Here is a 24,941-nt window from a genome sequence, read left to right on the forward strand (position 1 = left end):
TATTCGAGTCAGTAACGAAGTATCGTACGAGGAATAATAAAATAAAGAATAAAATTTCTCCTAAAAATAACTTCTTGCTTTTTGGATGAATAGGCGTTGAGTAGAAAATGATAGTAATCGAGCTGTCAATGTACACCATATATTTCATCGTTTAGCAAGTTGTTTTCGAATACAGATCGTTAAAAAAATTCTTCTAACAGGATTTAACAAATTACAAGGTAGATTAAATTGCTTAACTTGACCCAAATATCCTATTGATTTAAATAATCCTATCTTAGCCGAGAATATGCCTTGTCCTGCTGATAAAGGCACTTTGCCTCTGATCGGAAATGTGAATAGATTGAAAAAAAAGAATCTAGCAAATAAAACTGACGCGAAAGGAACAGGTGCGCGTTACAGGAAAAGGGTGTAGTTTAATCGCTTCGACTTATCATTCGATAAAACGACAACTGAATCAGCCATATGTGACTTAATCGAAATCGCTCATGCACAAGGTCTGTCTGTGTCTCGAGATTTCTACTGGATAGGTTAATAAATTATCCTCTGGCTTTTTCCTTGTTGAACAAATGGTTCGTCTAGAAACACTAATGTTTACCAAGAATCGACTGCTTCTTCAACATTCACGATTGCTGGCACATCGATTTGCTTCTTTTTACTCCTAATTTACATGCGCTTTTGTAGAATAAAGAATTTGATGCAGTCCGAATGTCTAATACGTATTAGTTTCGTGATCAAACTTATAGTTTCTGACAGAAAAGAATATTTTCACGCTGAATTTCGAATATTGTTTTAGTTTCTATCGTTAGACTATAACTGATTAATCCAGTCTACTCTGAAACAATAAATACATACTTATTTTATGCATTAGTTTACATACTTTGAGATATTCCTCAGTTACACTTTATTCACATATTAATTTATATATTTAAAAATATTTAATGAAAATTTTCTATGTGCAGTATATATGTATTTAGATTTAATAGAATAACGGAAATACATAAATCTAACAGGTAATCTCGCAAAATGATATTCCGCATATTTCTAAAATTACCATCTGTACTCGTGACTTACGAAAATCAAAGCTGAAAAGAGAATTTCAAACTCTGCTGTTTTACAGATGTCGTGAAACTTCGCGATCGCGTTGGAGATTTTAATTTCAGCAGAAGTTGTTTAAAAATTGAAATCGGCCGAAAGGTAAGCTCGTTACTTGGGGAAAAATTCTCGATCGTTGGTCGACCATGCTTTATCGACCATTAAAAGGCATCCTAATTTCCAAAAGTAGGCGTACTTTGAATCAAAGACCGAAAGCTTCTTCCGTTCGTTAGACGACATTTACGTCGTGCTTCAATCTCATTAGTTTCAGCTTAAAGTTAAGCGCCTCAACTCTTTTAGGCCGAGCTGTTTCCGTTCTTTGACCATCACGGAGTTTACAAAGTTCTTTTCGACGGAAGTTACGCCTGATAGCCATAGAGAAAAAAAGAAGAGCGCGCACGAGGAACACTGTACCCATAATTTAAACTTCTACATTTCTTCATATTCGAATATCGACGAATCTTTACTACTTTCGCTCTTTTACAATCATCTATGTTAATCAAACTGGAATGTTATCGAAAATAATGAATCAAATTCAGGTTTTAATTAGACTTTTCATATTCAAATCAGACTTTCATTAAAATTTTCTTTTTAATTTACCTCAAATTTTATCACTGAATTTTACTACTCCAAGCAAGTACCATGAGGTAATTGTTCATTCATCATTTTTCTATAACTCCTACAAATAATAATTTTTGTCAGCTTTTATCGTATATTTTAAGTCGTTATTTTACACGGTACCAAAATTTTGATCGATTATGTCCCATATGAAATTAGTAGACGTCCATATTTATGTATATAAACAACACAGAATGCTGATATATAAATACATAACTTTTACATTAAGGTTTTACATATAGAAAGATGATTCATGAGCTTTTTAGTAAGCTACGTACTCAAAGCAAAATCTTCCTTCGTCAACGCTTATTTAATTTTTATATTTCCGAATCTCGATCCGTGTGACTCTGATAAGATGGAAAAAGTCCTATCTAGTGGATCGAAGGTAAAGGCATCACTGGACAAATATTTGTCTGATGTACCTTATCGTGTTCCAGCTTAATTGCCATATGTTATACTCTCATACTTTGTGGTACACCTTCTGTCTTAGGTAAAACGCGCGTACGTGCCTTTATAAAACGATATATTTTGATGAGATTTAGCGTTCTATTAATTCTAAGCACTCTGGATTTAAGCGTTAAATTAATCTTTATTCTTGAAATTAATCTCTTACGTCTCCTAGGTTTTAATTTTGAAATTACATTACTCGAAATAATTTTTACAGTAATGAAAAGGTGGTATGGTATGGTAGATGATATACATCAAACGTATATAATCTACGAATAACGAAATGATAGAATGCTATAGATAAATAAGAATAGTATAAAGATATTTAAATTTTGGTATTAAGACGTATTCAAATTCTAAATTTATTTTATTTTAGCACCGAACATAAAGAATACTTTGTTAAAATTCGTTCCTGGTTTAGCGAAGTACTTATCATAATCCATTACATTAACTTCTATCCTCAGAACTGGCGAGTCATTAATTGAAACATTTTCTATTTTCTATTAGGAACTTTTCAAATTACTCCTTCGAAATTAATAAAAACAATTTTTCTTCCACTGTTATGGACAGAAAAAGTAACGCTATTCAAGTCTGAATTACTAACAAGTAGATTAAATAAAGTACATATTTACAAATTTTTTAAAATTCTTTTTATCAACAAATTCTTCGTCCCTTGAATCATCGGACTCCTAAGAGGTAAGAGATACTTGATCTACAAACCACAAAAAGAATAGATCTTTTTCAATACAAAGTTCAACCCCCTAAAACCCAGTCTCATACAAAGCCAAACGATACCATTTACCTCGTCCACAATTGGAACGTAAAAATCATCGATCCGTAAGCTGAAGGTGGCTTGGTTGCCGCGTGAAACATAGAGAAATCCTAAGCGGGAAACGAGGGAATCGCTCGTACGAAAGCTGGTGGCGAAAAATTGTCGACGTAGCTGGAAAAGCGTAAAGGATAACCATATGGTGGAAACGAGGGAGAGAACGAAGTCGACGACGAGTTGAAGACAAACGGTAAGCGGAGGAAAGCACTCGAGCTGGAGTCGAGTGTCCCTTTTCGTGGTTCCTTTCAAGTTCTCTTCCGTGAGGCAAGCCGAGTCCTTCACTGCTTTTAAGCTCGTTCTCGTTGGAAGGCCGTCCGGGTGAGAAGCTGCTCGGATGCCAAGAGACACGTTCCGGTGCAATTCTGAGCGCCAGCTCGCGCTGGCTTACCGGATGTGCCAAGAACAGCCTGAGCTCCAGGGTTGAGGGGGTGGAAAAACGTCGAAAGGACTTAAGTTCGTGGAAGAACAGTGAACAAGCGACGGGCAAAACGGAAGAAGAAGCAAGGGAATAATGCAGCTAGCACGCCGTAAACATTCGGGGCCATAATATGAAAACATTGTCGGATGTAAGCCGGAAGGCACACAGTAATGTGCTGAGCTTAGCTAGCGAGCCTGGTGCCGGCTCTCGCTTCTGTCGGCGCACTGCCACGTCAGGACGTCAGGATTTCAGGCAGCTACACAGCTCTCGTTCGATTCGTGGGATTCGCCTAGCCCAAAAGCGCTCTCAGGCCAGCAGGGTTGGAAGGACAGGGTGCAAGGAGCGCGCCACGTGGAATTCCAAACGGCTCCAGCGTGCCATACGCCGCTGGTGAAACGCTGACGAATCTGACGCGCGCTTTTTGCCAAATTGTTCCTTAACTCGGCGACCGGTCCGCGGAAAATTCGGGGATAATCGAAGCGCCGCGTTGTTTGCGTCGCTCGCGACTCGGATTCACGTGCGTCCGTAAGTCGCGATCTAGCGCTTGTAATCGTCGCTCGGTGTATTCGATGATGGATTAAGCGCGCTCCCGAGACCAGTCGGTGTGTTTCAGTTCATGGATGAATTAGACGCAGAAGTTCATACTGGCTTTTATATGCTGGTGCTAGTTCTCCTTTCCTTTTTTGCTTTGATTTTTAATCGACTGAAACTAAAGTTGTAAATACGTTGTTTTCACTCATTGAATATTAATAGAATATAATTATAAAAGAATATAACAATAAATTTTTATTAGGAAGATAAGAATCGTAGGTTTGTCATAATAACTAGCACGTTTAAACATCGTAGCACAGACTATTTCAACGATTTTACTGCTTCGTTGAAGAAAATACAGCGTAAACGTTTCATGCGATAAATGTACTTTCCAAGTGTCGAATTTAGATTTCTTAATAACATGTACATGGAAAATACGATAAATCATTCCTACGCTTATAACTCTTTTCATCACATTCCTTATGGAATCTACATTTTCTCTAGCAAAGAAAATCTACTCTAACTGTTCGATTTTATCAGGTATAAAGGCTTCTCGAAGAAAACTAATCCACGTACGTCTTCGTCGACGGACCTTCGTAAAACGAGCTATTCACAACAGACACCAGCGGACATTAGTGATTTCCCCCTTATCGTATCTCGATCTGACGTTCACGAATAAAGGGGCTGGCTAGGAAACGCGTATAGGCCTCGACGATAGGTGTGTAAGTTATATCGGTGAGAGGCGGCGATAGTGAGGCAAGGGCGACTGTACCGTCGACAGTACAAATACCTAGAGCTACTTAGAGAAGAGGGAAATGGGACTAGCCATTTAGGGCAAACTACCCCCGAGTTGGCTCACGCGACTGATCTTATCGTTCGCCCAGTCGGTTCCCGGCTACGGAACGCATACACTCACGGTTATCTCGCTGCAGAATTGATTTCTTGCATTCGTTATTTCCCTGAGACCTCGCCTGGTGTCACACGCGCGATCTTTCTGCTGCCTGCGATGACTATACACGCAACAAAGTATCAATAGAAATGAGATATCAGATATGATATATTGCGTAATGCACGAAAAGTAAGGTAAAATCAAGTTAATTGGGTGCAATTAAAATTGGCGATATTACATCGATTATATCATGACGAATATCATGGCTCCTTTTTCCAGATATTATTTTACTTGACTGGTCTATTTTCTAAGATAGAATTGACATTCTGAGATCGGTCGGTGAACAGAGCATCATTTCATTGGCAATCGAGGAATTTTCTGAAATGGAGAACTATATATGGTAAATATGATCGAATGTAATGTTTTCTAATCAAACGATTAAATACTTTAGTAAAATTTTTATTTATTTTGCAAACGTAGAAAGTACAAAGTGTCATTATATCATTTTGTTAAATTTTTCTAGAAAGCTTTTCAACTTTTCTTCTTATTTGAACTTTTTATTTGAATTCTAAGAAATTATAGGGATGAGTTCTGTTACGTTGGTAAGTCCATTTACTTTTTACTATACTGTGAATTGAACGTAGAGAGAGATTGACTCGATTGTGTTTGGTTAATATGCCTGAAACACAGTACGTGCGATTCAGTCAATTTACTGTTGTGCCTAACAGGTGTCAATTGGATTTCATGAATAGTTATTTATTTTATACTGTGTTCTACTAATTAATTTCCTAAATTCGCGTAAAATTTAAGTAAATAGGTAAAAGATGAAAATTGACGAATTATATTTATGTCCTTTCTTATTCTATATAAAAAGATAATTTATTTTATTGAAGTGATTGAACATTGCTCGACTACCTATGCTATTATTTCTGTATCATATGTCAAGCGTTATACTATCGTAAAATGCTCACATAAAAATGAAGCGATAGCTGAAACGGAAATTTTAAAGAAATACTGACTCACATATTTTTCAAGAAGAATATTTCATGATGTACTAATATGATATGAAAAATTATGGCTTCATGTACATGCCGATATAATATATAATATATGATAACTCAGCAAACATATATTAGATTCAAAAGTGAATAGAATTCTGTGGTCGAAAATATTACATATGCATTTTATAGATACTATTTTTTCCACATTTTCTCCGTAAATTAAAAACAATTTTTATTAACTTTGATAGGCATTTAACATATTCCTAAGAAAGAATATATTGAGAAAAAAGATTGAGATACTCGAATTATTTAATAAAATATCTATTTACAAGTTAATGCTCTAAAAATGTAAAATTTGTTGTGACGCGAGTGATATATATTTTTAAAGTCACATATCAGATTCTTGATTCTATTAAAAATATTATAAATTTTTTTTGCAATAATCACATAATTATCTATGTTATCATGCATTTTAATTCATTCGCGAAATAAGCAGAAAAAGATTTCTAAGAGAAAGAATTATTGACTAAATCAAATTTTAGAATTGAAATATTTTCATGAGTCACGATATATTTGTACAAAATTGGAAAGAAATTTCATTCTCCTGATCATGGAATTTAATGCGACACTAACAAGATACGTGTTGATTCGATTCGTAAGAGATTCCTGTTATGGGCCGCGGAATCTCATGCCCCTCGTGTTTGCAGTTCACGCGTCGACATTCGTCATATTCCAAGATTTCGATTGAAATCCATCCCCAGACCAGGATTCCTTCGAAGCAGTCGCGTAGCGCTCGCATACTCAACTTGCTGCATTTTCCTACGGATCCTGCAGATTAAACGGGTTCGATCTTCGGAGTAACTCGAATCGAACTTAACAGTCGGTTAAGTCCAGACGCTGGTCGTTTAGTTAGTCCGTTTAGACCAGAGGCCACGAAGTTCGATCCGTAAGCCAGTACAGTGTAGGGACTGAAGAGGGTCAGTCGAGATCGTGGAGATTTGCTAGTCCTATCTCGATTTGCATAAATTCATAGTTTGCGGCTTACATCTAAGGACGTAAGGAAACCTAGCTGAAGGGACCGCGAATATTCTTGAGGCGAGAAGCTGATGTTCCTTTCACTATTAAGTACTTATAATATTTGACAATAGCGATATAGATACAATTGTAATATATACATATTCTATAATATATCTATTTCACTGCTTGGTCTTTAATGAGTTAACTCATCGTTAATTTCCTTTGGTCAAATCTAAATACCGTTAGTACAAATTGGCCGAATTATCTGTATTCTTACGAACGATAGTGTACGTCTATGTACATCAGCTTCTTTTTTACAATAACCATTCAGACGATGCATCAAATTTCGCCAGTCTCCTCCAAAAAGGCATTGTCACAGTCTTTTCCGAAAAACTGCTCATAAGCTGATTCGCAGCTTTCAATGCTCAATCCTTTCTCTGTTGCTCGTAGAACGACATAGTCGTTGTAGAACGTAACCGAAATTCGACAAAAGTGTGTAGCGACGAAAATAGGTACTTGCGACGCGTGCACAGGCAGACAAGGCCCGCGGGTGCGCGCTTTATGGAATTAATAAAATATTCACTCGACGGACAGACGGCAAAGTAAGGCATATAATAATTTTCAGGCACGCCACCTTGTGTGTTGTCTCCGGCGGTGCGGGTCGTACGTGACCGTTATCGCGAGATCTGATCAGAAAATGGCGCAAACTCCGATAAATAAGATAAATAATGTAACGCGGCTTCCGTACAGGACACAACCCCTTCCCGCGAAAAACTTCGAAAGTCGCGTGCACGTCCATCAGCGTGCCGAGCCCTAATATCGTGTTTCGCGCAAAGCGACCACGATTGGCCTCGTTCAAGGAGATTCGCTCTGGAACAACCATTATCGGCCCGCTTTCGCCATAGAGTAAAAGTCGTTACACGTCTATCGTCCGATCGGTATCATAAATTGCCACTGGTCTAGTTTTCTTCGTGCCGTGTCAGCCTCGACGACTGCGATACTTCAGAGGTAATAACGCCACGCACAGGCATGCGTTCCTTTCAAAGGCTATTAGAATCGATCCGATAGATACACCCTGAGTGAATTTTAATTACGATCTTCGATCGTTTCCATCGTTGATTGACTCTGGCGTGATTAAGGCAATCAGTTAGTCCTCCTTTCTAGTCGCAGTTAGAAAAGAATCGTGTGTCGTTGGAATGAAGGGGGAAGATACATTAATCAAAGTGTATTGTACCGGTTGCAATAATCTCCACGTCATACGGCAATCTAATGTTTTGTGACTAATGAGCGTAAGACGTACAGTGGAATTAACTCATTCTGAATTTAATGATATTGCGTGCTACGTGTAATACAGAAGCTCTTTTTTAACAAATAGAAAATGTCTTGTTTTTGTAGAAATAATTGCGAAGAAATAATATAGTAAGTTAGATAACTCGGTAAGAGTTTTATTTCTTACATAAGTCACTTGTTTTCTCTGTCTATCTTAAAAGAAAATATGAAACATATCCTCAGAATGTTTGAAAATTATAATTAGTTGAAAGGGTCAATGGGATGTATAGGTAATACACTAAACTGAGATTGAAAATGCTTCAAATGAATTTATATAAGTTGTATAAGTAAAACATGAAAGTCAAATTTTTTTAGTAGTAAAATATTAGCTACTTCTCATAGGAAAAATAGTCTTTTTTCTGCAATTTAGTATAATTTATCTATATTTGCAGGTAATAAAAATTTCTATTTGTACATTTTATTCCTACAATTCTGGGCCGTCACTATCACACTAATCCCATTTCTCGAATGGCTACAGGTAAAAAAAAAATAGAGGACTGAAAAAACGTATTGTATCTACAACATGTAGCAAGTTTCGCTTTTCACAGCATGGATATATTGTTTACAAAATATTTTAGATACAGAGGTATCATCCACATCCCGGTGCATACATTTCGCAAATGCATTTCATGCATGCGTCATGCATATCTATTATCTCCATTGATACTACCCTAAAGCTCGAACCATACAAGTTGCGATAAATTTTATGTCGAAACCCGAAGCTCTCAAATTCTCAACACTCTCTACTAATTCGGTCTTGACAGTAACGATATGCGCCGCGAAAACCTCAGCTTTACTCGTAAATTCAACCACCAACCACCGGCGAAAATCAAAATACAAACAATGGATTCCGAATCGTGGAACTACAGTCGCATTTGTAAGTACTAAGACACTTAAGGAGAAATAAAATAAACCTTCGCAAATCGTTAGGAAATTATTTAAATTTTTAAAAAATACTATCTCAAACATTAAGCTATAAAGAACTCGTATGTTCAACATCGTAATAAAAAGCTCAGAAATTATGTACCAGATCATTTCGTAAGTGATGTCGTACGGATATATTAAAAAAATTTTTAACGTGGATAGCTTATCATATTAATAAATAATAAGATCCCGAGTAATGTCGAGTCGTTAAAAATCCGACATTTTTAATGTTACAACTTAACGCGACATTAATTTCTTTTTAAAAGGAAATTTTTTTAATACAATATCTACGATGAAACATTTATATTTCAACGCATGATCTATCCTAAAATACCAAAAGAAATTTGACAATGCTTTGCTTGTTTGCTTGACAAAACAAACGCTATACTCGATATCGATTGTAAATACATATTCGGAAATTATTCAATTATAGTTAATCGACTGTTCGATCTGGATTCAATGAAGATTAGTCAGTGTCGTAACAGTTCTGAACAAGACAGTACATTCTCCCTGTAACATTTCGTAATTTCGCGAAGAAATCGAGCCGAATCGTATCGCGTTTTGTAAATTATTCCACGATACACGAATTCGCATCGAGATATTATTGTAGAATACGCTCGAGTACGCGTTTTCGTCGATCTTTAACCCCGTGAAAATCCACGGAACGCTGACATTTTTAATGAACGCGGAAGTCTGAATTTTCATGGGATCCGGACGGTCTGAGGATGCGCGATAATCATTAGACATAGATTCGCAGGGGTGACTGCCCGTTCCCCCGCGGCCCATTCGCCCCTCTACCTCGGCTAGCTAGCGCCGCACTTATCCACCGAAATTCAGGGTCCCTCCGACGTCGTCCCTCTGCCCTCCGACTCACCCTTTCGCCCTCTACACCGCGCCCCCTTCTCTGTTCTGCAGGATGCAGTTCCGCTCGCAAACTCAAACTGCAGCCGTGGGGGATGCACAGGGTGCCGTGGTGGTGCAGTCGGTTACCATGGCGACCCATCGTCACTGGACACCCTCATCCCACGGTCCACCCACGTTCAACCCCCCTGTGCACGGTGATCCAGCGGCCGGACAACATCGTCCCATGCCGAGCCAAAAACACTGGTCTCTTATTACGCGGCTAAGCCCGTGAATTGTCTTCCCTCCGAGCCCCGTTTGGTCGTTCGCCTTTCATGCGACTCTACCCAACCCGGTTCAACTTGATTTTCGACTCCCTCCGACCCTCTCCGCGCGCCCTTCGCACGAACCTGCTTCCACGTTTCTCCAAGACACCGTGCGCTGTCGACTTCTGGAATATCGTGCGAATTCAACGATATTTTGAAGTTGAACCAGTGTTTGAATATTGTTCGTTCTTGTAATTTCGGTTTAGAAAGATTGAAGTAACGAGTGGAGTAAAGTTCACGAAATTACGGACACGTATCGATCCGGTGTTATTAATATGATACGAAGGTCTCGTGTAGACAGGTTTTGTACAAAGATGAATTTTAATATCGCGGAAGGTTAGGAGGTTAGATGTTCTTCGAATTACAGGTTCGGTTAATAATGTAATAAAGTGAGATTAATGTATGTTTACGGCATTAATAAACGAAGTATTTCAAGCTATAGATATTTTGTGAATTTAAGTTCTATGCTCTATGTGTAGCAGTATTTTTATCCCAACATGGATAGGACATATTATAAAAAATTTTAACGAATTACATCAAGCGCTTTGAAAAACGTATGCAGCAAAGTACAATTTTTTGAAAATATTCCAGCTAATTCATTGGCTATTTAGAGAAAAGAAGAGAAAATTTTCTGTACAAATTCCCTCAGTCAATTTCTACTTTTTTCACGAATCCACTCATAGTATTTTTTATTCTTTAATATAAAAAAAATTCACGATAGACAAAAAGTTCTCGATGCATTGCTGTATGATGAACAAGGTGTATAATTATAAAAACTGACAATTTACTTTCAGGTTTTATCGATTTCGTTGGTATGAGACATCAAACACGCCTGATAAAAAGTGTTTTAATTACTGCGACGATGACATGGCAGAAACTTAGAAACTAATCAAATGGATTAGCCATATTGGTTCGATAAATGAAATAGCAGCTCGTCAGAGCTTTTACATAACCAAGAGAAGTGGTAACGTCTTAATATCAGATATCCGTCGACTAACCGGATGACAGCCACACCCTCTTTTGGTCACGCGAGAGACGACTTTTCAAAGCCGCCTCAAGCAGACATAATTAATGAAACACAAGGGAGTGGAAAGTGTAAGCATTTTAACGGCTGAAGTCTCTAAAACTTCTGGATCATTTCAACCCGCTTCACGATACGTTTCTCTTATAATTCAGAAATATAATGTCGTGAAAGTATCCTTTTATGTCATCCGAGACTATTAATTGCGGCGTTTTTAAGATATTTGAAACACAGTCAACGTAAAGGATTCAAAACTGTCTGATCACGATGAGGAAAGAATTATTCAGTAAATTATTTCCTGAACAAACTGATCATAATAAAAATAAATTGTATACAGATTTGTATTTCTCATCCTTCTTCTTATTGTAATTCAAACTTTGAATGAATCGAAGTATCGCTTATGGTTAGTTAATTTTTCAAAAATTGTACATTTTAATACAAAACAAAAGTTCTATTTTGATTAGCGATATTTTATAAATAATTAATTAATTAAGACAAACAATAACTTTGATGATATTCTTCTCTAGCAAGTTAATATCTATTGATGGTTTGCATTTACAAAATAATATTAACAAATTAATTTCACCATGCTTAATTTAACCAATAATTTCTATAACTATGAGATTCAAAATTAATGATAAACACATATTCAATTTTAGGTAAATCAGTTCAAATTCTTGTAAATACGAACATGAACAAAAGCGAAATTATACGCAATGATATAGGGTATCTTTAAACAAAAAATTACCATTGAATGACGAGTGAATTCGCCTTGTCCGATTAACAGATTAAGAAACTAATCAAAGATATAGTGAACAAAATACATGAAGACTTTGGAAACAACTCAGCATGGCAATCTTCTACAATCAAGACAAAATAAGATTTAGCCAAGCTTCAGATCATTTTCGCGCGTATACCCTCGACGATTTAACATTAATAATTCGACTTACGCAGTCACCGTCAATAATTAGTACACAGGACACGCGCCTGAAGCGACAGTAAATCCTGGCAGCGCGTTTATAGATACTAAAGCGTTGGCTACGGCTCTGAACGGGATCGATCGATCGAACTTGACGATACGATCGGTCGTTTACCATTACGTATCCGTATGATCGTATCGAGGGGTGCACAACCCCCTTAACGTGTGTTCCACTGGCATAGTGACCTCGATACCCGTATACAAAACGGGCACATTCTCGTCGAGCACACAGCCACGCTCATGCCTGACCACGCCACGTTCCCCCCGCGTCTGTTGTGTACATGGACACGCACGTATTGGTCCTCATCGATACCGATCAAATACCAAAGATTCTGAGGCAGCCCGAGTGTATGTGCCCTTCGACCGAGGCGCCTGTTGCACGTCGCCTCTTCCTACGAAACATTCCTGAATTTCGCGTTTCTGATGCTTCCGGTCGTCGCCCCTGCACATCTACAATGCCCCGTGTTTAGGTGTCGACAGACTTTTCTTTCTGAAACCTAGGGAAAAAAAGGAAAGATTGTAGAAGAATTTGAAATTCTGACCAAGACGAGATGTAATTGTGTTTGTGTTAATATATATTTTTATGGAAGATTTTTTGTACATTGGTTGTCAGTATCACATTATAATATTAACGTCTTTTAGCACTTAACACGTTTGTGCAATTTAATAATGAATAGACTGAATATTGAAATACGCAAAAGCGTACAAAATGCCATTATACCTGTAAATATCTAAAATAAATACTCGTTACAATACTTAAATTATTAAGCGAATCTCTATTTAAATTCTATTTCTTCGATTGTATTCGTAAGGATCCAATTTTGCATAAGCATCTGCAGTTTGATAATAAAATTTCACTAAAACTATTCCATTTTACACAGCTTGAATTATTCAAAGATTTCAAAAGAATCGAACAGCTATCATCGTAATAAGCTCAATCGTAAGACCGATAGTAGCCACATTATCCTCTGTCTGTTATTAACTGGAAACGTTGTAAACACACGATTGAACAATTATCGAAGGTCCCGATCAAAATACCGATCGAAATAACGATCGATCATTGATACCGAATTTATTATTGCATGTATTTGTCCAGCCTAATGAACAGCGCGCGGCCGACTCAATCGTGTTGCTGTTGCACGCACACGTCTGCATGTATACGCGTCATAGACGCGATTACAAGCGTGGATATAATATATACACGTATACGCCGCACCCCGTGCGATCCCGTGTTTATTTCCACAATCAGGCGAGTCATAATACTATTATCAAGGGGTGAACCATGGGGGGAACCACCGCGTCGATGTATCGTGGCACACGACCCACTGATACGATGACCCTATTGAATGTACAATATCGCACGTGGGTTGACCCGTAGTTAGGCTTCAATTTCGATCTGGCTTCGACGGATCGATGATGCGTCGGCGTATTTTCTCTCAAACATTCCATGAGATTTCTTTTGCTTCAACTGGATAGGAGCTGGATATTTTGGGGGAAAAGTCATGGATAAGTACACCGTATCGAAGGAAGCATCTTTTAATTATGAAAATTTTGTTAATTTGCGTTAATATTTTAATTTTTTAATTTAAAACAGCTTTAGTGCCATTATCTATCTCCTCAAAGTAATAACACGAGTACAGAAACTGCTTAATCCTTAAGTGCATAATGTTGTCATTTGCAAACACACCTATATTTCCTAATATACCAGACACATTGCACTTACTGCATGATATGCTGAAACATCAGTACGTTGAAACAGAGAAACAAACACAAAAGAATTACTTTCGCTTTATTATCTTATTACTCCTATAACTCGAGCGTCTCAATACTCTTTATTTATAGTTGTTACTTTTAATGTTATATTCAAAATATTATTTAACATTACATTATTTAAAATGTTGTGCTATACCTATTACCAGAAGATAAATAATTTATGGTATTTTTACAATGACTATTCTATAACTTATTCATATATTCTACACACGGTGCATCCAGGGAATAATTATACTCAAGTGAAACATGCAAAAAGGTGAAATATCCAGATTCGTATTCTTCTCGCATATAGTTTCGTAGTATAAAGGTTAGAGATTTTAAATTGTTCTATTATATTTGAAAGACTATACATTTAAGGTTTAATATAGAAGACCTCAATCGTAACGTAATTAAAATTATTGTCCAAACATTTACACCTTAACTGCTTAATATACGCCTGGTATATCCTATTTGCATATAGATCACGAAGAAGCAGTTCTTCAAAGAGTAATAGCACACTTGCTGGAAAAGGTTCAAGGAGACGCCACCTCATCAAAGATGCACTGCTATCGGAATGTGAGACCAGACCAAATTTTCAAACGTATAATCGGCATTTCGTTTGGATAGTCGTTAGTATACGTGGTCGCGGTTGATTTATTGTGACGGCGTACCGTTGTTGCTAGTAATTTTATCTCCATCGAACGTTTTTCCAGGAAATCGAAATCAAATGGGGGTATTAATATCTCATTGTACGGTCGCGTGTCGGCGACACTTTCCCAGCGTGCGCCGCGGTTTTCCATCGGTTTATTTCTCTCCCCCTTTTTTCCATGCGCATTAAAGCGAGGCGACCGCCAGTCCACGTGCAACGAATCAACCGTGGCTCGCTTTTGGAAACGACAAAATATTCGCGATCGTCGAAACAATTACTCGCTGTTTGCGCTCATATTATCCAATCGCGACGGTGTCAATGAATATAATGACGCGAAGTGTTTGCGTGTAATTAGCATGAAGGTGAAATGATCGGTGAAAATGACGCGTCGCGAAAGGAATTCCTGAAACGGCCGACTGAATTTGTAAGTTAATCGGTTTCCCCGGTCGCTCTCAAACCTTTGCCCTTCAAATCTCGATCGACCACTCGCTGTTTTCTCGATTAATCGGCCTCGTGTTTGCTTTTAAATCATACTTTCGCCTTTAAAACCGTCCCGACGTCGTTCCTCGTCAATTGTACTTTTCAATGCGTACTTTCTACACACCGTCAGTGGCTAATTAATGACTGAAGCGTCGATCGAAAATAATATATTTCTAATTAAACCAATACGCGATGTTAATTTCAACCCTAATTAGAAATGTTACAAATTATCGTGGGGGATTTGATTAGTTTGATTTGATACTCGTAAACTGGTAGAGGACACCCAGATGACCATTTTTAGGTAGAGATTGATACGAGTATATCGTTTACATAAAAGAAAAAGTTTCAAAAAAATGTTAAAAAAGAAGAACAATTATCTATGTTGGCAATTAACGTTTCATTGTTCTTTTGAAAATCATATGTTTTGACATAGATATAGACACGTTTTTTTAATTGATCATTAGGATCGTTGTACAACTACAGTAGCATTATTATTAGGATAAATATTAAGAGTTACACATTAAAGATATTATAAATATCAAGATTTGTAAGAAGAGTATAGATAAACGAAAGAGTATAGTTTAAAACGATTCACATCAACAGTAATATTTATTGTACATAATACGATGACCTGGGACATATGTATATAATTATTATAAATGTATACAATACAAATATTGTAATTGGTAGAAACGTATTTAAATAATAAGCAATAAACTAAATGATGCTGAAATTTCACATATGCAAAGAAGCATATATATCAACTACATATTTTAGGTCGTCCTATAAGTTGATTTTGAAATATTCAAGATATAGGACATTCAGAATCACAGAGACATCAGAATCAATAATTTCAATTACGTACGATATAATAATAACTTATTAATTTATTAAATTTACACATTTACGTGCCCATAATATCTTCGATTTCACGAATTTATCTTCCCATCAATGCAGCTTTATTCTGACGAAATCCTTAACTAACCGGTTGGTTGTTGCTCAAATGTCTACTAGTCCGTGAATAGAGTGAGTTTCGAAGGTTATTGCGAATAAAGATAGTCCCTTCTTGATAACGCCGTGCTAAGATACCATAGTCCCGAAGCAAGTGGCATATCTTGATTGGGATCTTCAACCCTCGCGCAATCCAACCTTTGCAGGCGGTGCACAGAAGATTTTGGATTTGTGTGTAAGAATCGATTCTACTTGTATCAAATCGCAGGTTGGTACGAAACAGAATGAAATACGCTTCATACGACGAACTACAAATAATATGAGAATATTTAAATGCGAGAAATTTTATAGAAAATAATTAAACTGCGAGTATTTACGCGTTTATCGAAAATTTAGCAGTAAATATCTCCTTTTACAGACAGTTCAAATCACAGATGCAGTGCAGCGTATTAAACCATACTTACAAAATTGAAACTTGTCGTTTATCATTGGACAATTAATTTCAAAGCAACGAGCAAATTAGAAGAAGACAAGAAAAAATACTAAAATCGATTTGTAAACAAATCCGTGGCATTTGAAATCACAAAATGTAGTGCTAATGATTAATGGGAAGAAGAGACATATATTTACACATTCACAGAATGCCGTAAACGTTCCTGGCATATGGATACGTGTGTGATGATCGTTCTATCGATCTCCTGTACTCGAATTTCAATTTTTGAATTTCACGGTGCACACGAAAGTGGTAAATTAATGATATTATGTTCGTGTAAATACGGCAATGGCAGATAATATGTAAATAATTTCAAGCGGCATCATTAAACGAACTGTTACATGTTGCAACCACATTTATCAGGCGCCGCAAATAAATCGTCATTTTAATTACTCTGCGATACTTCTAACCTTTATCGTGTCATTTTCTTCCATTTCGAATGTTAAAACCATGTCAGTTACATTGGCACATGTAGAAAAGACTAAAAACAGACACATTCAGTTTTCTCTACCGAGTGATGTACATATCGTAACCATAAATTTCAATCTTTAAAATTACCTTTGTAAAAATATAAATTCGCGTAAATATACATAGATGATCTATCTATAAACGCTATTGCACCTTTAAACACAGGTAAGTCTCAATTCCTACTTCAACGATAACCACAAACAGCAGTCATGTCGTAGGTTCTCCCTTAACAATTGTCGAAGGAAGGGTTCGGTGCGCGTGAACGAATTTCGTTTCCGGTGTTCGCATCAACGTTAAAAGTTGCTGGTGATATCGTGCGTGCGTACTTACGGACCTGCCGTCACGCCCTTTAATTATCATACTGGCCATCACGCCATTACACTTCCGTATACAATTACTTAGCTGCTGTATCGTCGCTACTCGCAAGATTCATGGGAAGATGTCGGGCATCAAGATTAACCGCGCTAGCCATTTCCTCGAAATAGAATCGTCCCGGTAATTTATCGCGATTGACTTACGTGCATACGCGCATTTTATATAGACGTCGCAGGTAGAATAACGTACAATAAGCATAGAGAATGCGTTGTTTGTTTCGTTGAAACGGTGCATTACGCATCATCGAAGCGGCGATGAAACAATGAATTAGTCAACAAGTGAAAAGCCAACTTTTGGAGGCGGGGCCGATGGAGTCGCGATTTACGGGCCGGGAATGAGGTGCGTTATTTCAGTAAAATTTCCTCTCACCGCGTCGATCGACGCAGAAAAACTAATATTTCTGCGCTGGTATTAATTACATTATAAATCCACATAATCCCACATTATCGCACGCCCTCTAATTGCCATCAATAATTATCGTATATCTGTCAGCGGCCGAGAGCGTTGTTAAAATAATGTTTAAACTGCACGCTTTAATTACATTGCTACCTGTTGCTGGTTGATTGCAAAATAAATATTTATTTGTTTGAATATTAATCCGTTGCCACTCCGTTCTCTACCAATGCCAGACGATGGGCGCGAAAAATGAATTCTTAAAGCTTACTTTGAGAGAACGAGTTGGGAGGGACGATCGACAAATTTTTAGGATTTTAATCGTTAATTATTAATTAACGGTAGGTTCGAATATATTCATCATCAACCGTACTTATCATTCTTACAATTTATTCATTATTATTATTATAGTATGTGATTTTTAGTTTGTAAAATGTAAGAGAATTAAATTGTAAGGATGGTAACAATAAACAATTAGAAAGGTTATTCATTTCTATGAACTATTTGGAAAATCAATTTTTCTCATTTGTAAGAAGAGATTCAGGTCGTAGAGAGTTAAAAAAACGCAACTTCAATATGATCCTTTCTAACAGAAAGAACAAACGTACAATTGTCGTATAAACTAATAAGTCAAACAAAAATTGTGCACTCTCAATTCGCTGGAAAAAAAAGACAGAATGCTCGTTCCTTCTCATCCTTTATGAACTTTCCACGAACGATGTAAACGCATGGCAGTATCATAACTTCACAGTTTGAAGTACTAATTAGAAACTTGCGCAACCGAACATAAAAAGAGCAAAGAATAAAAAGATGGAGAAGGATGAGTCCCGAGGAACTTTGTAAAAAAGATCGAGAAAACTCTATATGCACAAGCTCAACAAGGCGTTCACCTGTCGCGTATTTCGCATGGCTAGTTTAAAACGTTTAATAGTTCATGTATATCCGTGCGCGTATTAAAACCTTGCAAACTTCTCGAGCCACGTTACGGTAGAAGTTATTAAACAGCCGGTAAAATTTACTGCGTCAAACTTTCCTAACTTCTCCAACGGCCGCTCTAATGGTTTCGATATTTAACGAGTGTCCAACAGAAAACCGTTACATCCAACGAAGGAACAGTTGCGATACTTCGTATGATAAAACGAAGTTAACCGACAAGACGAAGGAAATCGTAGTTAAGAAAGACGGTTAAGAATGCATTATACGTTCGACTCAAGAGGTGGTCAACGTGCGTATCGTGGGGTGCACCTGTTGGGGGCCCCCTTAAGGTGCACCGCAGCAGAACCCCGCCAACCTCTGCTTAATGTTTGTGACGAAGACGTTGGTCGAACGTGGACGTTTAAAGGCCCAGTGTCTGTTACGTGTCTTTTAAAAAATCATCAACCGACAATTTTGTTCGGTTAGGTTGCTATTTAAAGAAGGCTGGTATTTAACTGCGATATATAAAATAGTTTAAGTATAGAATTAGATGTTTCCAATGTTTTTGTATATTACACGCATTATAGGCATTTATGTATCTTCGAATTTCCAATAAAGGCGTAAAGATCTGGTAATTAGCAATTTATCGTCAGCTAAAATCATAGATTGAGTTTTATGATATTTGAAAAAGATCGGTTTCCAATGTTTGATTAAAATACAAATATCTTACTGGCGTAATGAAATCAAAGTTTTGCTGATTCCTCTTACCACAGTCACCTCGTACAATCATTATAAAATTTGACGTTCTAGCGAAGCGATACCTTTCTTTCTGTAATATTTCAATGGTAATTGCAGCGTGGACTGTATAATCGAGCAAAAAGAAAGAAGAATGAAATGAGATCACAATCGAGTGGTAGAACATCAAAAATCTGAGCTGGCACCCGCATCCGTTCGTTGAAAATCATAGCACGAGGTGAATGAAGGAGGATCAGGCTTGGATAGTCGTTTTCTCGCTTCCGAAGAGAAGCTTTCACGCAATCTAAAGACGTTCCTTAATTGAACGAGACTGGTGTTTGCACCAAAATCCAATGATGGTCCTACTCTCGGCGTGGCACTTAACAGGCTTCGTTGAAAGCAGAAATGTCATAACGAATTATAACAGCGGCTGGGTACTTTCGCCGGCTTCAAAGGATTTCGATAATTCTTGATCGACCGGAAATCGTTTTCCCATTCGAACGCTTTGAATCTATGGGCCGGTGCGCATCATCTGTATGTTTCTCGAGAAATAAAACGAACACGATTGATTCAAGCGTTAATTTAGCTGAAACGCCACTCGCCGTTGAGGTTCAACCGTTTTCGAAAGCGAAAAAGTCGAAATTTCGGGCGCTGCAAGTGGTACCTCTTACGGATTCACTCGCGAATAGTAAACGCGTATATACGAGTGCGTGGATGCGTGCGTTCCTGAGTGCATAGAGGGACGTGTTGCGGGTTCGCGCCACGGAACCATTCGGAGAATGTGCTCGGCCGGAACGAGGTGGACAGGATTTCGGTGCCATTACCACAGTTATTGTCCACTGGAAATCATTAAACTAAAATCTAACTACGGACTAATATTGTAAACCTGCCACCTATTCCAAAAGCTTTCCTGCCAGACGGTGGAAACTTGCCACGCGCATAGAATCGCGAAAACGTCGTTCGCAAGGCCAGGCAAGTCGAATGACGAGTTTCTGCGAACGTTTCGCTGAATTGTCGAGAGAGAAGACAAGGATACAACGCGACACGATTACCGATTACATGAAGCAACTCTTCGTCAAGCGAACACGTGTACGGCAATCCTTTTCAGATGATTTCGCTGTCGCTAACAGATTCGCAGCAAGTTGAAGGTGCGTGGGATTAGTCATAAAACTTTTTAGTGCTCAGGAAAAAATTATATCTTTTAATCGAATAATAAATCTTGCTCGTACTATTTTTCACTAAGATATCTTGTAAAGTCCTGGATTCGTAAATTAAATTGAGGGTTTATATACTGTACTAGATTGCAGTGAGTTATATAATTACCGTTGTATGTTTCGAAATGAAACTGGTTGATTTTATATTGTATATAAAAAATTATTGTTCTCTAAAAGACGTGATATATAAGTTTGACTTATGTCTTCCACTTATGACCTTCACATTGCATAAAATCGTACAGTATATTGTACACAGAATGAAATTGTTGATAAACCCGTACCATACCAGTTGACAGTTAAAGCGAAAACTGAAAAAGTCGGAAATCTATGGACGAGCAAAATCGACATCGTGGGGATACCGGAGACTGCCTGGAAAGGAACTCCTGCGTCGCGAACTTTAAATAACAATTTCACGGGAGAAAATGAGCCATCAAAAACAATGCGACAGTTAAAAGGTTTAATTCGACTGGTCAAAGGTGGAGCAGACCGAGTCTGTTTGGCTGCAGTCCTGCAAGCCGAGGGAAAGCGAGAAGCGGACCAACGGCGGGAGGGTGGAGAGTAGAAAGAGAAAAAGAGCAACGAAGGGGGATGAAGGCGGACGAGGCAGAGGCGGATGAAGAGGACGAAGTTGAACCAGTACCTTTCAACCGACGTAGCCGACCTCCGTGCAAACGTAGATACGCGTATACTTGTACGTCGGCGAATTATTATGGTAAAACGGATACGAAAGCACCCCGATATCCTCCGTTAGCGGGCCGTGTTCGAATGTACCGTGGCCGGGATTCGTATGTATGCGAAGTCATACGGACGTGCGTACGTGCGCGTGTTTTCACGGCACGGCGTATATCCTCCGCTATGAGTAGTTACTGGTCGGAGTAGGAATGTTAATACCGCGGCTGTCACTGGCAGAACAGCAGGACCACCAATCCGTCCGACCGGCTTCAGACTTTTCCGACTATTCGCCGTGTGAAAATCGAACGCCAACGATCCCTAAGCTACGTTTCGACGCTGACTTTTGTTTAATTAATGCGAATTTGTCGACGAACGGTTTATTTTTTAATTTTACTACGTTGTCTGGATTATTTTCAATCTAATCGTGTTTCTTTCAACGTATGGAAGGATTTTTCAAGTGTAAGGAATATACGAAAGGATCGTTGTTAATATGTTTGATTTCTCGTTTCAATCTTATGCCATAACCTTTTTGAAAATACTTATTTTTACTTCGTTTCTATATATAATAAATATCTTATGTTGAAGAATCTGAGAAATGCATCCAATCAAGTGGATCGTAATTTTGAACACTTTACGTCATCGGTGTAACACGCGAGTAAGTTAAGAGTAATTAATAATTACCAGTGTATAGATCGGTAGTCTCTGATAAAAGCAAGAAGCTAGGATACTTCAACGACTCTGAACTTAGTCGTCTAATCATTGAGTATTTGAGAGATAAATTTCACGTAATCAGAGAGCGAGTTGCGGGAAGGAGATTAAAGATAACCGATAGAGTAGAACCGTACTTATTGTTACGCGGATGTCGCAGATGAAGTTGATACGGACATCACCAATTAAAGTTCTCCATTATCGCCGATGAGAAATCAGTGAGCATCGCTCTATGCATCGATTATGTGTTTGTTTTTTTTTCCAATTTATTCCCTCGAGTTTTAAAGGAGATACGCGATATACTGCGAATAATAAAATAATCATTGATCAACAATAATCAAAAAACATCCACGCACATACACACGTGATCAATCCGTGTGAACGTTATAGACGTTGCATATAGAAAGAAGTTGCTAAAGAATAGCTATCAGTTTTTGACTAGACTACAAATTATTCCAAAAGATTGAACTCTTTTCTGTAATTACTCTTTCGAGTAATCATTCGAACAATTATATTTAAAAGATAGGGGGTTATTCGAGCCATCGTTTCTTTTAGAATAACCGATACCTTTTTCTTCTACCTTATGAGATTTTCCATGACAGTAGAATAGGCTCGTGCCCACTGACATGTTAGGTGAGATCGGTTTGTACTTCGGTCGCTGTGCATCCAACGCTCGTATATGTGTACACTCGAGGCTGATGGAGTAGGAAGGTGGAAAAGACTGACTCTAGGGAGTCGATGCTATCGATTCGGTCGATCTATGGAACCTGAACGCTCACAAATCAACCTCTACACCTATTTCCCTCTATTCTGTGTACGTTGCTAACCGATAACTATTACTTCCCATTGCTTAAACGTGTCCCGTTCTGTATATATTTTGTTCAACATCCGAAAGCGGAGAGGGAGAGGAGAAGAGATGCAAAGTCGTGTCAAACGGTAATTACTTGTAATTATCGATTTCGTGGGACACAATCGAAGAAAAGGCATCGCTAGTCGAATGGAATTTTAATTAAAATTCTGTCAACGATCAGGCATCGCTGGAACGAAATTAACCGGATAATATGAAATTGCGCCCTGAACTACTTAACGAAGTTGTAATACGGATATACTTTTTCATTTGAAGGAAACTGAAAAAAAGAAGGGGCAAAATGCCGTTTTCCGTTTGGTACATTAGCCGGGGGCTCTTGCCGCGCGCGGCTTTCCCGCGCGATTAAAAGCAAAATGACGTTAATTAACGTGAACGAGCTTACAAATATACTGCTACGCTGTGTAACTCCATCAACTTGGCGATTTTTCAATGCGTTTTCTTCCATCCGACACGGGCACAGTTCGAGTTTCCTGGCCTCGCAAATATTCGATTTCGCGAGACACGAGCGAAACCTCGACTTCTGGACAGAGCCGTATTTGAAGCAGGACTCGTAATTGAAGCCATTTACATACGGCGGATGAAAGTCAATTTGGAATTTCTGATGGTAATTTGTAACGTGAAATGAAACGCGGTATTGTAAAATTTTTAGGTTGGTCATAATCTTTTTTAAATTCTAGTCGAGAAACTACGTCGACTGTCATAAAAATAAAATACATTTTAACATTTTGATCGTATTGTGAGATCCATATGTATGGACAGAGTATTGTGACAGATGTAGATGTGAGAGATATGAGTCACTCATGTTGATCATAAATTGAAACGAATAGAAAAACAAAGTTCACAGACATTTTTTAAAGATTTGCCTTGGAATTTGCAACTATCGTACCATCTAGTGATAAATAAATTTATGAAAATCATTTAATTAGTCATTGCTAACTATTTATCTCAATAACTTGCAATTAATAACTTTATAAAAAGTGTAGTTGATCAGTTTGGTTCCTAAAAGATTCGTATATGTATTCAACAATGAGATAGGACAAGAACGTGAAATGGGAAATATAATACTTTTATAAGTATAGGTAGCAAAATTCTTATCGCAAACAGACAATTACACAAATATCGAATCAAATATCCATGCACTGACTTTAAGACACACTGTGTACATACTGACGTTTAATCGCTCGAAACGAGACGAAGTAACTGCTTTAAAAACAAAACAGCCTATAAACACGTACCTGATTAAACAGCGTGCCGGTGGACGGTAGAGTAAAAACAGAAACCGCTGAAACGAAACGATATCCCGAGGAAGAAACGCGAAGGTGAAGAAGCGAAGGCAAAGAAAAGCCGCGGATGATACGTTGTCCCTGTTGTTGTTTTTGTTACAGAGTAGAGGAGAAGTACGTCACGGCGGCCGACTAGCGAAAGCTGCGCAAAAAAAACCGCAACGGTGGAACCCGGACGGTCTGTAAAAAAGGAGGAAAAAAACCGGAAAAAAAATAGTGAACCGATCCCCACCACGTTTCCTTTCCCGACGCTTGGTCGACGGTACGGTCAGTGGTAGGGGTGGAAATGAAATCGACAGGGCGTCCACCTATCGGTCCGATGGCACGTATACAACACACGATCGCATACATGCAACGCCTTGCACACGGTGCTGGCCGATGCTTTGTCCACGTGTGTCGCGATACGTGGCACGGACTCGACCACACCGCCACGCGACTGCACACACGCTCTCTGTGTGCATGTGTGTGCGCGCATGTTGACTGATCGTGTGTACGCCGACATAACTAAACAAGCAACAAGTGACCTTAAAATCTGCGAATAAAAATACCGGCTACTGATCGGGTATCGTGCGCAGCTGCGAGCCTGCCGGTGGCAAAGGGGTTGCAGGGTGTGTTTCGCCGTGCCAAGGAACCACCAGCAACCCGTTGCCGCATGTAAACACCGGGATCGTAGTTTAAAAAAACAGAAAAGAAAGAAACAAAAAAAAAAAAAAGAAAAGAAGAA

General features: G+C 38.1%; 1 long non-coding RNA gene across 1 annotated transcript; it reads right to left on the reverse strand.

Moving 5' to 3' along the window:
• Positions 1-558: 558 nt before the first annotated feature.
• On the reverse strand, positions 559-16,565 carry LOC112212778. Its single transcript, XR_002946586.2, has 3 exons — positions 16,554-16,565; positions 11,276-11,278; positions 559-736 (listed from the first exon to the last, which is right to left on the reverse strand). It is a non-coding gene; the product is annotated as an uncharacterized LOC112212778 (long non-coding RNA).
• Positions 16,566-24,941: the final 8,376 nt, after the last annotated feature.

Source organism: Bombus impatiens, unplaced genomic scaffold (assembly GCF_000188095.3).
Source record: "Bombus impatiens unplaced genomic scaffold, BIMP_2.2 scf_0318, whole genome shotgun sequence".
Classification (NCBI taxonomy): domain Eukaryota; kingdom Metazoa; phylum Arthropoda; class Insecta; order Hymenoptera; family Apidae; genus Bombus; species Bombus impatiens.